The following is a 10,741-nucleotide window of genomic DNA, read 5'->3' as shown; positions in this document are numbered from 1 at the left end:
GAAGGTTCCACTTTGGGATGCTTCTGTCTGGTGTGTTAGACCTATATGGTGATAAGGGGGAATTCAGAGTGTCTAGGTGTGTACCGGTGGAGACCAGTCTCCTGTGGAGTTCCTTTTGTCATTATCATGAGCACTGGTTAAATCAGCTGGTTTATTCATCTGGTTTAATCAGCTGGTTTATTCATCTGGTTTATTCATCTGGTTTAATCAGCTGATTTATTCATCTGGTTTAATCAGCTGGTTTAATCATCTGGTTTATTCATCTGGTTTAATCAGCTGGTTTAATCATCTGGTTTATTCATCTGGTTTAATCAGCTGGTTTAATCATCTGGTTTATTCATCTGGTTTAATCAGCTGGTTTATTCATCTGGTTTAATCAGCTGGTTTATTCATCTGGTTTATTCATCTGGTTTAATCAGCTGGTTTATTCATCTGGTTTAATCAGCTGATTTATTCATCTGGTTTATTCATCTGGTTTAATCAGCTGATTTATTCATCTGGTTTAATCAGCTGGTTTATTCATCTGGTTTTATCAGCTGATTTATTTATCTGGTTTAATCGGCTGGTTTATTCATCTGGTTTAATCAGCTGGTTTATTCATCTGGTTTATTCAGCTGGTTTAATCAGCTGGTTTATTCATCTGGTTTAATCAGCTGGTTTAATCGGCTGGTTTATTCATCTGGTTTAATCAGCTGGTTTATTCAGCTGGTCTATTCATCTGGTTTAATCAGCTGGTTTATTCCCACGCTTCATCCACACACTATTTCTTAACCCTAAACCCACCCTTTCCGCGGGGACTGTGGGTTATGAGTCAACTAGCACATCACTACAGTAACCCTCCACTCACATCAGCTCGGCCATAGCACTAACCACGAGAATCACAATGTCCCAGGCAGTATAATGTGGAAACTGGTAGAATTGTTATTCTAGCTCTCTCTTATAGATGTTTGTTGTCTGGTTTCCATTGGAAATTAGCGTGCCTTAGCTTAGGACCATGTCTATGTTCCCTCAACCCTAAATTCCCTCAAGCCTATGTTTAATTTAATCAGATGACTTCATTCACACACTATTTCAGCTAGTTTATTCAGCTGATTTATTCAGCTGAGAAAAATGCATTTTTATCTGTAGGACTTGAAAATGTACAATCAAATGAATAGGCGTAAACTTGGTGTTTTTATATAGACTTCGTGGTGTGGTGATCGTCAGTGAAATAGTGATAGTGAGGTTGATCAACACTGACAGAATGACACGTGACATTAGCGCCCTCTGGTGCGTAAGGAAAACCATTACACAATTAAAAATGAACACTACCCTAGACAGCCAGTAGAGGGCTAGACTGCCACTGAAGATTGTGTACGTTAGAACAAAGCAGCCTGCACAGCTCACACAAATAATTGTCCATGTGTGGATATGATTACTATGATACTTGAAGCTGTTTGACCAGTCGACTGACAACAACATGTCAATTGAATGTTGATGGGAACAGGTCAATCAAGCCTAAAGAATGATACACCTGCCAGAACCAGGGTAGTGTAGCACAGAGGAAATGAGAGAGACCGATGGAGGGAGGGAGGGAGACTGACAGAGGAAATGAGAGAGACCGATGGAGGGAGGGAGGGAGACTGACAGAGGAAATGAGAGAGACCGATGGAGGGAGGGAGGGAGACTGACAGAGGAAATGAGAGAGACCGATGGAGGGAGGGAGGGAGACTGACAGAGGAAATGAGAGAGACCGGGAGGGAGGGAGACTGACAGAGGAAATGAGAGAGACCGATGGAGGGAGGGAGGGAGGGAGGGAGGGAGAATGACAGAAGGAAGGAGAGAGACTGATGGAGGGAGGGAGGGAGGGAGGTGGACAGAGGGAAGGAGAGAGACCGAGGGAGGGAGGGAGGGAGAATGACAGAAGGAAGGAGAGAGACGGAGGGAGGGAGGGAGGCAGACAGAGGGAAGGTGAGAGACCGAGGGAGGGAGGGAGGGAGGGGAGGAGAATTACAGAAGGAAGGAGCGAGACCGATGGATGGAGGGAGGGAGGGAGGGAGGGAGGGAGGGAGGGGGGGAGGGAGGGAGGGAGGGAGGGAGGGAGGGAGGGAGGGAGGGAGGGAGGGAGAATGACAGAAGGAAGGAGAGAGACCGAGGGAGTGATAGAGGAAAATATTTTGAAATGACTAATTATGTATACATTCCAATCAGAAACTGACTAGTCCAAATGCTATAATGTACTGTCCCTCTTGCTCCCTTTCACAATTGTATATAATGTAGTCAGGAAGTTTAGTAACAATGAAGGTCTGTTCTTTAAGTTCATTCAGTTGTACAAATCTCCAGGTGGTGGGAACGGGCCATCTCCAAAATGATCGGGAATGTTGATTTATGCTGACTGGCCTTGACTTCGTGCTGATAACGCGGAGGCTTGAGAATTAGAGGGGCCCTCTGTTTGTGAAACGGAACGTTTGGAAAACGCTGACGTCATTTTCAGTTTATAACCTGTGGTAATGTGTGTGAGCATTTATTACTCATCAAGAATAAATGCTGAACTTGTTTTTAAGACTGGTCTCTTGCTAATTCATGCAAATGATAAACTTACAACTTATCATGAATTAGAAATGAGTGCGAATTGAATTGATTTTGGCAATAAACCATAAAGGGATTAAAAATTCCTCTATCAGGGAGGGAGGGAGGGAGGGGAGGAAAATTACAGAAGGAAGGAGAGAGACCCGAGGGAGGGAGGGAGGGAGGGAGGGAGGGAGGGAGGGAGAATGACAGAAGGAAGGAGAGAGACTGATGAAGGGAGGGAGGGAGGGAGGCGGACAGAGGGAAGGAGAGAGACCGAGGGACGGAGGGAGGGAGGGAGGGAGGGAGGAGGAGGAGAATTACAGAAGGAAGGAGAGAGAGGGATTCGCGATGGAGGAAGGGAGGGAGGGAGAATGACAGAAGGAAGGAGAGAGACTGATGGAGGGAGGGAGGGAGGGAGGTGGACAGAGGGAAGGAGAGAGACCGAGGGAGGGAGGGAGGGAGGCGGACAGAGGGAAGGAGAGAGACCGAGGGAGGGAGGGAGGGAGGGAGAATGACAGAAGGAAGGAGAGAGACTGAGGGAGGGAGGGAGGGAGGGGAGGAGAATTACAGAAGGAAGGAGAGAGACCGATGGAGGGAGGGAGGGAGGCGGACAGAGGGAAGGAGAGAGACCGAGGGAGGGAGGGAGGGAGGGAGGGGAGGAGAATTACAGAAGGAAGGAGAGAGACCGAGGGAGGGAGGGAGGGAGAATGACAGAAAGGAGAGAGACTGATGGAGGGAGGGAGGGAGGGAGGCGGACAGAGGGAAGGAGAGAGACCGAGGGACGGAGGGAGGGAGGGAGGGAGGGAGGGGAGGAGAATTACAGAAGGAAGGAGAGAGACTGATGGAGGGAGGGAGGGAGGGAGGCGGACAGAGGGAAGGAGAGAGACCGAGGGAGGGAGGGAGGGATAATGACAGAAGGAAGGAGAGAGACTGATGGAGGGAGGGAGGGAGGCGGACAGAGGGAAGCAGAGAGACCGAGGGAGGGAGGGAGGGAGGTAGGGAGGGAGGGGAGGAGAATTACAGAAGGAAGGAGAGAGACCGATGGAGGGAGGGAGGGAGGGAGGTGGACAGAGGGAAGGAGAGAGACTGATGGAGGGAGGGAGGGAGGGAGGGAGAGAGGGAGGGTGGGAGGGTGGGAGAGAGGGAGGGAGGGAGGCGGACAGAGGGAAGGAGAGAGACCGAGGGAGGGAGGGAGGGGAGGAGAATTACAGAAGGAAGGAGAGAGACCGAGGGAGGGAGGGAGGAGCATGGAGGACAGGAGGCAGTCATTCATAAACAACTTTTACATTTAAAGCACCAGGTACATTTCTGGGACTGTTATTGGCACAGGGTGATTCAATGAGAGTGATGTGTGAGGAAACAAACGAGTGGATGGCATCTGACAACATGTGGAGAGGCAGGGTAACTCCCAGAGAGAGAGAAGTACCTGTCAGACCATAGACAGGTTTCCTGCCTTCATATGTGGATATGATGAGGTGATAAGACGGGATGTGTTGAGATAATAGTGTTTCCTTCAATTGTCCCCTGAGCTGAAGGTCACATATGAATCAAATCAAACTTTATTTGTCACAGAAGCCGAATACAAAGTGTAGATCATGAAATGCTTTACTTACAAGCCCTTAACGAACAGTGCAGTTCAAAAGTGCAGCAGTATGATTTTGTCAAGCACTGAACTGATATGTCCAATAGTTTCATCAATCTTCTTATTCAAATAAATACGTAGGGCTTGGTACAATGTACTGTATTACATACTATTCATATACTGTCTATCAAATGGTTTCATTTATGACCCTTTATTGATCAAGGCTCACGGTGATAACATATAGTTTTATTTATTTTTAGAGGTGGATCAGCTTAAAATTGTGGATAGATTGTTGTTTCCATCAATGTCTGCATCATTTCCAATCCACCATATCTATTTTTGGTACATATATATACACGTACATACACACATGCATGCATATACAGATATATACATACACATATCTATATAGACATACATACTTTAAAATATATATACCTTTATTATTCCCCACAAACCCTACCACCCTTCCCCCAACTGGAGTAAACTAATGAACAATAACACTTAGGCTTCTACCTTCAGTTTATACATCTTATACACGTTTTACAGACACAATCTATTTTACAATAGTTATATTTTGTTTGTTTTTACATTTTTCCTCTATTTCTGAGATCCATCAAGTTTGATTTATACTTGTAACTGTGCTAACATTTTGGAACCTATATACATGTTACAGACCCTGTATGTTTTACATATGTTATCTGGTGTTAGTCCCACCCTTCAGCTCCATTCAACCCCTCCCATCTATCTCTCAACATCATCCATTTTGGAACCTATATACATGTTACAGACCCTGTATGTTTTACATATGTTATCTGGTGTTAGTCCCACCCTTCAGCTCCATTCAACCCCTCCCATCTATCTCTCAACATCATCCATTTTGGAACCTATATACATGTTACAGACCCTGTATGTTTTACATATGTTATCTGGTGTTAGTCCCACCCTTCAGCTCCATTCAACCCCTCCCATCTATCTCTCAACATCATCCATTTTGGAACCTATATACATGTTACAGACCCTGTATGTTTTACATATGTTATCTGGTGTTAGTCCCACCCTTCAGCTCCATTCAACCACTCCCATCTATCTCTCAACATCATCCATATTGGATTTCTATTTGCCATATATTTCTCAACTGTGCTGTGATGCTTCACAAAAAGTACTGAACCTTTCTATTCTCATAGCTTCTACCGATTGTAAATTAAAAATTCATTTTTTTTTATAAAATAATTATTATATTATTGATTGATTGACTATGGCTTTTTATATCACCCAGTATTGCTATGTGCAGCGTTAGTTCTAGGCAAATGTTGCAATTCTTCAGCCATTCCTGGACCTGTGACCAAAAACAAGCTACATATGGATAGTACCAAAATACATTTTTATTTTTTTATTTCACCTTTATTTAACCAGGTAGGCTAGTTGAGAACAAGTTCTCAGATGATGATGTGCAAGTAGAAATACTGGTGTGCAAAAGAACATAAAAGTAAATAAAAACAATAATGGGATGAGGTAGGTAGATTGGAAGGGCTTTTTACAGATAGACTATGTACAGCTGCATCGATCGGTTAGTTGCTCAGACAGCTGATGTTTAAAGTTAGTGAGAGAAATATAAGTCTCCAGCTTCAGCGATTTGTGCAATTCGTTCCAGTCATTGGCAGCAGAGAACTGGAAGGAAATGCGGCCAAAGGAGGTGTTGGCTTTGGGGATGGCCAGTGAGATGTACCTGCTGGAGTGCGTGCTACGGGTGGGTGATGTTATCGTGGCTGAGATAAGGCGAAGCTTTACCTAGCATAGACTTATAGATGACCTGGAGCCAGTGGTTCGGGCAGTGAATATGTAGCGAGGGCCAGCTGACTAGAGCATACAGGTCACAGTGGTGGGTGGTATATGGGGCTTTGGTGACAGAATGGATGGCACTGTGATAGACTGCATCCAGTTTGCTGAGCAGAGTGTTGGAGGCTATTTTGTCAATGACATCGCCGAAGTCGAGGATCGGTAGGCTAGTTAGTTTTACGAGAGTATGTTTGGAGGAGTGAGTGAAGGAGGCTTTGTTGCGAAATAGGAAGCTGATTCTAGATTTAATTTTGGATTGGAGATGTTTAATATGAGTCTGGAAGGAGAGTTTACAGTCTAGCCAGACACGTGGTTATTTGTTGTCCACATATTCTAAATCAGAACCGTACAGAGTAGTGATGGTAGTGGGGCGGGCAGCGAACGGTTGAAAAGTATGCATTTAGTTTTACTAGCATTTAAAAGCAGGTGGAGGCTACGGAAGGAGTGTAGTATGGCATTGAAGCGCTTTTGGAGGTTTGTTAACACAGTATCCAAAGAAGGGCCAGATTTATACAGAATGGTGTTGTCTGTGTAGAGGTGGACCAGGGAATCACCAGCAGCAAGAGTGACATCATTGATATATATAGAGAAAAGAGTCGGCCTGAGAATTTAACCTTGTGGCACCCCCATAGAGACTGCCAGAGGACCAGACAACAGGCCCTCCAATTTGACACACTGAACTCTATCTGAGAAGAAGTTGGTGATCCAGGCGAGGAAGTCATTAGAGAAACCAAGGCTGTTGAGTCTGCCGATAAGAATATGGTGATTGACAGAGTCGAAAGCCTTGGCCAGGTCAATGAATACGGCTGCACAGTACTGTCTTTTATCGATGGCGGTTATGATATCGTTTAGGACCTTGAGCGTGGCTGAGGTGCACCTGTGACCAGCTCTGAAACCAGATTGCACAGTGAAGAAGGTACGGTGGGATTCGAAATGGTCAGTGATCTGTTTATTAACTTTGCTTTAGAACTTTAGAACTTGGCTTTAGAACTTTAGAACTTGGCTTTAGAACTTTAGAAATGCAGGGCAGGATGGATACAGGTCTCTAGCAGTTTGGGTCGAGAGTGTCACCCCGTATTGAAGATGGGGATGACTACAGTAGCTTTCCAATCTTTAGGGATCTCGGACGATACGAAAGAGAGGTTGAACAGACTGGTAATAGGGGTTGCAACAATGGCGGCAGATACTTTTAGAAAGAGAGGGTCCAGATTGTCTAGCCCAGCTGATTTGTATGGGTCCAGGTTTTGCAGCTCTTTCAGAACATCTGCTATCTGGATTTGGGTGAAGGAGAAGCTGTGGGGGGTGTGGAGCTGTTGGCCGGGGTTGGGCTAGCCAGGAGGAAAGCATGGCCAGTCGTGGAGAAATGCTTATTGAAATTCTCGATTATTGTGGATCTATCGGTCGTGGCCGTGTTACCTACACTCAGTGCAGTGGGCAGCTGGGAGGAGGTGCTCTTATTCTCCATGGACTTTACAGTGTCCCAAAACTTTTTGGGGTTAGAGAAAAAGCTAAGCCTTTGCTTTGCTTGTATTGGTTCCTGACTTCCCTGAAAAGTTGCATATCGTGGGGACTATTCGATGCTAGTGCAGTCCACCACAGGATGTTTTTTGCTCGTTGAGGGCAGTCAGGTCTGGAGTGAACCAAGGGCTATATCTGTTCTTAGTTCTACATTTTTTGTAAGGGGCATGCTTATTTAAAATGGTGAGGAAAGCACTTTTAAAGAACAACCAGGCATCCTCTACTGATGGGATGAGGTCAATATCCTTCCAGGATACCCGGGCCAGGTCGATTAGAAAGGCCTGCTCACAGAAGTGTTTTAGGGAGCGTTTAACAGTGAAGAGGGGTGGTCGTTTGACCGCAGACCCATAGTGGATGCAAGCAATGAGGCAGTGATTGCTGAGATCCTGATTGAAAACAACAGAGGTTTATTTGGAGGGCAAGTTGGTCAGGATCATATCTATGAGGGTGCCCATGTTAACAGATTTAGGGTTGTACCTGGTGGGTTCTTTAATAATTTGTGTGAGATTGAGGGCATCTAGCTTAGATTGTAGGACGGCCAGAGTGTTAAGCATATCCCAGTTTAGGTCACATAGTGGAACGAACTCTGAAGATATATGGGGGGCAATCAATTCACATATGGTGTCCAGGGCGCGGCTGGGAGCTGAGGGGGTCTATAACAGAGAGAGAGACTTGTTTCTGGAGAGATTCATTTTTTAAATTAGAAGCTCGGACTGTTTGGGCATAGACCTGGAAAGTATGACAGAACTTTGCAGGCTATCTCTGCAGTAGATTGCAACTCCTCTTCTGTGGCAGTTCTATCCTGACAGAAAATGTTGAAGTTGGCGATGAAAACCTTTTTGGTGGCCTTCCTAAGTCAGGATTCAGACACGGCAAGGATATAAGGGTTGGTGGAGTGTGCTAAAGCAGTGAGTAAAACAAACTTAGGGAGGAGGCTTCTGATGTTAACATGCATGGAACCAAGGCTTTTTTGGTTACATAAGTCAACAAATGAGAGTGCTTAGGACCACGCAGGGCCTGATTTAGCCTCCACATCACCTGAGGAACAGAGGAGGAGTAGGATGATGGTACGGCTAAAGGCTATCAAAACTGGTCATCTAGTACATTGGGGATAGAGGATAAAAGGAGCAGATTTCTGGGCGTGGTAGAATATATTCAGGGCATAATGTACAGACAGGGGTATGGTAGGGTGCGGGTACAGTGGAGGTAAACCCAGGCATTGAGTGATGATAAGAGAGGTTGCATCTCTGGATGCACTAGTTAGCCTGGGTGAGGTCACCACATGTGTGGGAGGTGGGACCAAGGAGGTATCTGAGGCATGTTGAGTGGGACTAGGGGCTCCGCAGTAAACTGAAACAAAGATAACTACCCTAAACAACAGTATACAAGGCATATTGCCATTTGAGAGAGACATAAATGATCTAATGACTCTGCCTCCTCACAGTAAAATCTGCAGAGCTGGGAAGATTGTATCCCCCCATATATATAACATTCCATTGGTTGCAAGAATTTTGTTTTGTAATTGAAAATGGTTTTGTGTATCAATTCATAAACCATGTTCCATGGAATGGGTACATCGAAAATCTCTTCCCAACTATTTTGCAATATATATGGCACAGCTGTCAGTTTTTTAGTCGGAAATGAAATTGGTTTATGTTTTTATTTATCACACAAATCTTTAAACATTTATGTTCTTTAATACAGGGCCGTCATACAAGTTCCTTACTTTTTTCCCATTCTACTTGCCTCGTCCATTTTTGTGGTAATGCAATCACACTGCACACTGCCCTAACCCATCTGGACAAGAGGAATACCTACAGTACATGGGAGATATGTATACTGTAGCTAAGAAAGTAATACAAAGTGTATGTTGTGTAATTAGCTGATAGTAGCCCATGTGCCTCACCCTAATAATTTGGTTCCTTTCCCCCTCAAAACTTAGCCTACTGTTCTGACTTGATGGTGCACGTGTAGCCTATAGACTGTTTTCAAGAAATGTCATTATCAAATATGGTAAGGGCCCCCTTTATTTATCCTATGGTTCTGACTTGGTGTACAGGGAGAACACTGTAAGAACGGCCCATGTTCTGAATTCTGTCACTGTACATTTCAAGAGTGCTGAAGAAATAGTTATATTGACCGTCCTCGTTCACTCATTAATTTCTTAATCAAAAATACGGATTGCCTCTTAACTGCTTGTCGTCTCCTTATGCCATAGTTTGTACATCTCAATTGTCAGTAGAAACCTACATTTGTTTCAGCAAGTCAGCCATATCAGATATATATATATATTTTATGCATTAAATGACGCCGAATTAACTGTTTCACTGCCAGACAAGACTCCTCTGATAGCCAGGTGTAGTATTTAAGTATTTATGAAGCATTTATTTTGTTTTTATGAAGATGTTATGAAAGCTCTATGCACGTGTAGTTGCTGCTAAAACTGATCATGATTTCTAGATGTGTTTGTGTTTATTTAGGCTATGTTCTAGAAGACATCTCACTCTACATAATGTGTTCCTTTAGACTATGTTCTAGAAGACATCCCACTCTACATAATGTGTTCCTTTAGGCTATGTTCTAGAAGACATCCCACTCTACATAATGTGTTCCTTTAGACTATGTTCTAGAAGACATCCCACTCTACATAATGTGTTCCTTTAGACTATGTTCTAGAAGACATCTCACTCTACATAATGTGTTCCTTTAGACTATGTTCTAGAAGACATCCCACTCTACATAATGTGTTCCTTTAGGCTATGTTCTAGAAGACATCTCACTCTGCATAATTTGTTCCTTTAGACTATGTTCTAGAAGACATCCCACTCTACATAATGTGTTCCTTTAGGCTATGTTCTAGAAGACATCCCACTCTACATAATGTGTTCCTTTAGGCTATGTTCTAGAAGACATCCCACTCTACATAATGTGTTCCTTTAGACTATGTTCTAGAAGACATCTCACTCTACATAATGTGTTCCTTTAGACTATGTTCTAGAAGACATCCCACTCTACATAATGTGTTCCTTTAGGCTATGTTCTAGAAGACATCTCACTCTGCATAATTTGTTCCTTTAGACTATGTTCTAGAAGACATCCCACTCTACATAATGTGTTCCTTTAGGCTATGTTCTAGAAGACATCCCACTCTACATAATGTGTTCCTTTAGACTATGTTCTAGAAGACATCCCACTCTACATAATGTGTTCCTTTAGACTATGTTCTAGAAGACATCCCACTCTACATAATGT

This window comes from Oncorhynchus gorbuscha, linkage group LG05 (assembly GCF_021184085.1).
Source record: "Oncorhynchus gorbuscha isolate QuinsamMale2020 ecotype Even-year linkage group LG05, OgorEven_v1.0, whole genome shotgun sequence".
NCBI classification, from domain to species: domain Eukaryota; kingdom Metazoa; phylum Chordata; class Actinopteri; order Salmoniformes; family Salmonidae; genus Oncorhynchus; species Oncorhynchus gorbuscha.
The sequence above is the reverse complement of the archived record's forward strand: the minus strand, read 5'-3'. Positions refer to the sequence as shown.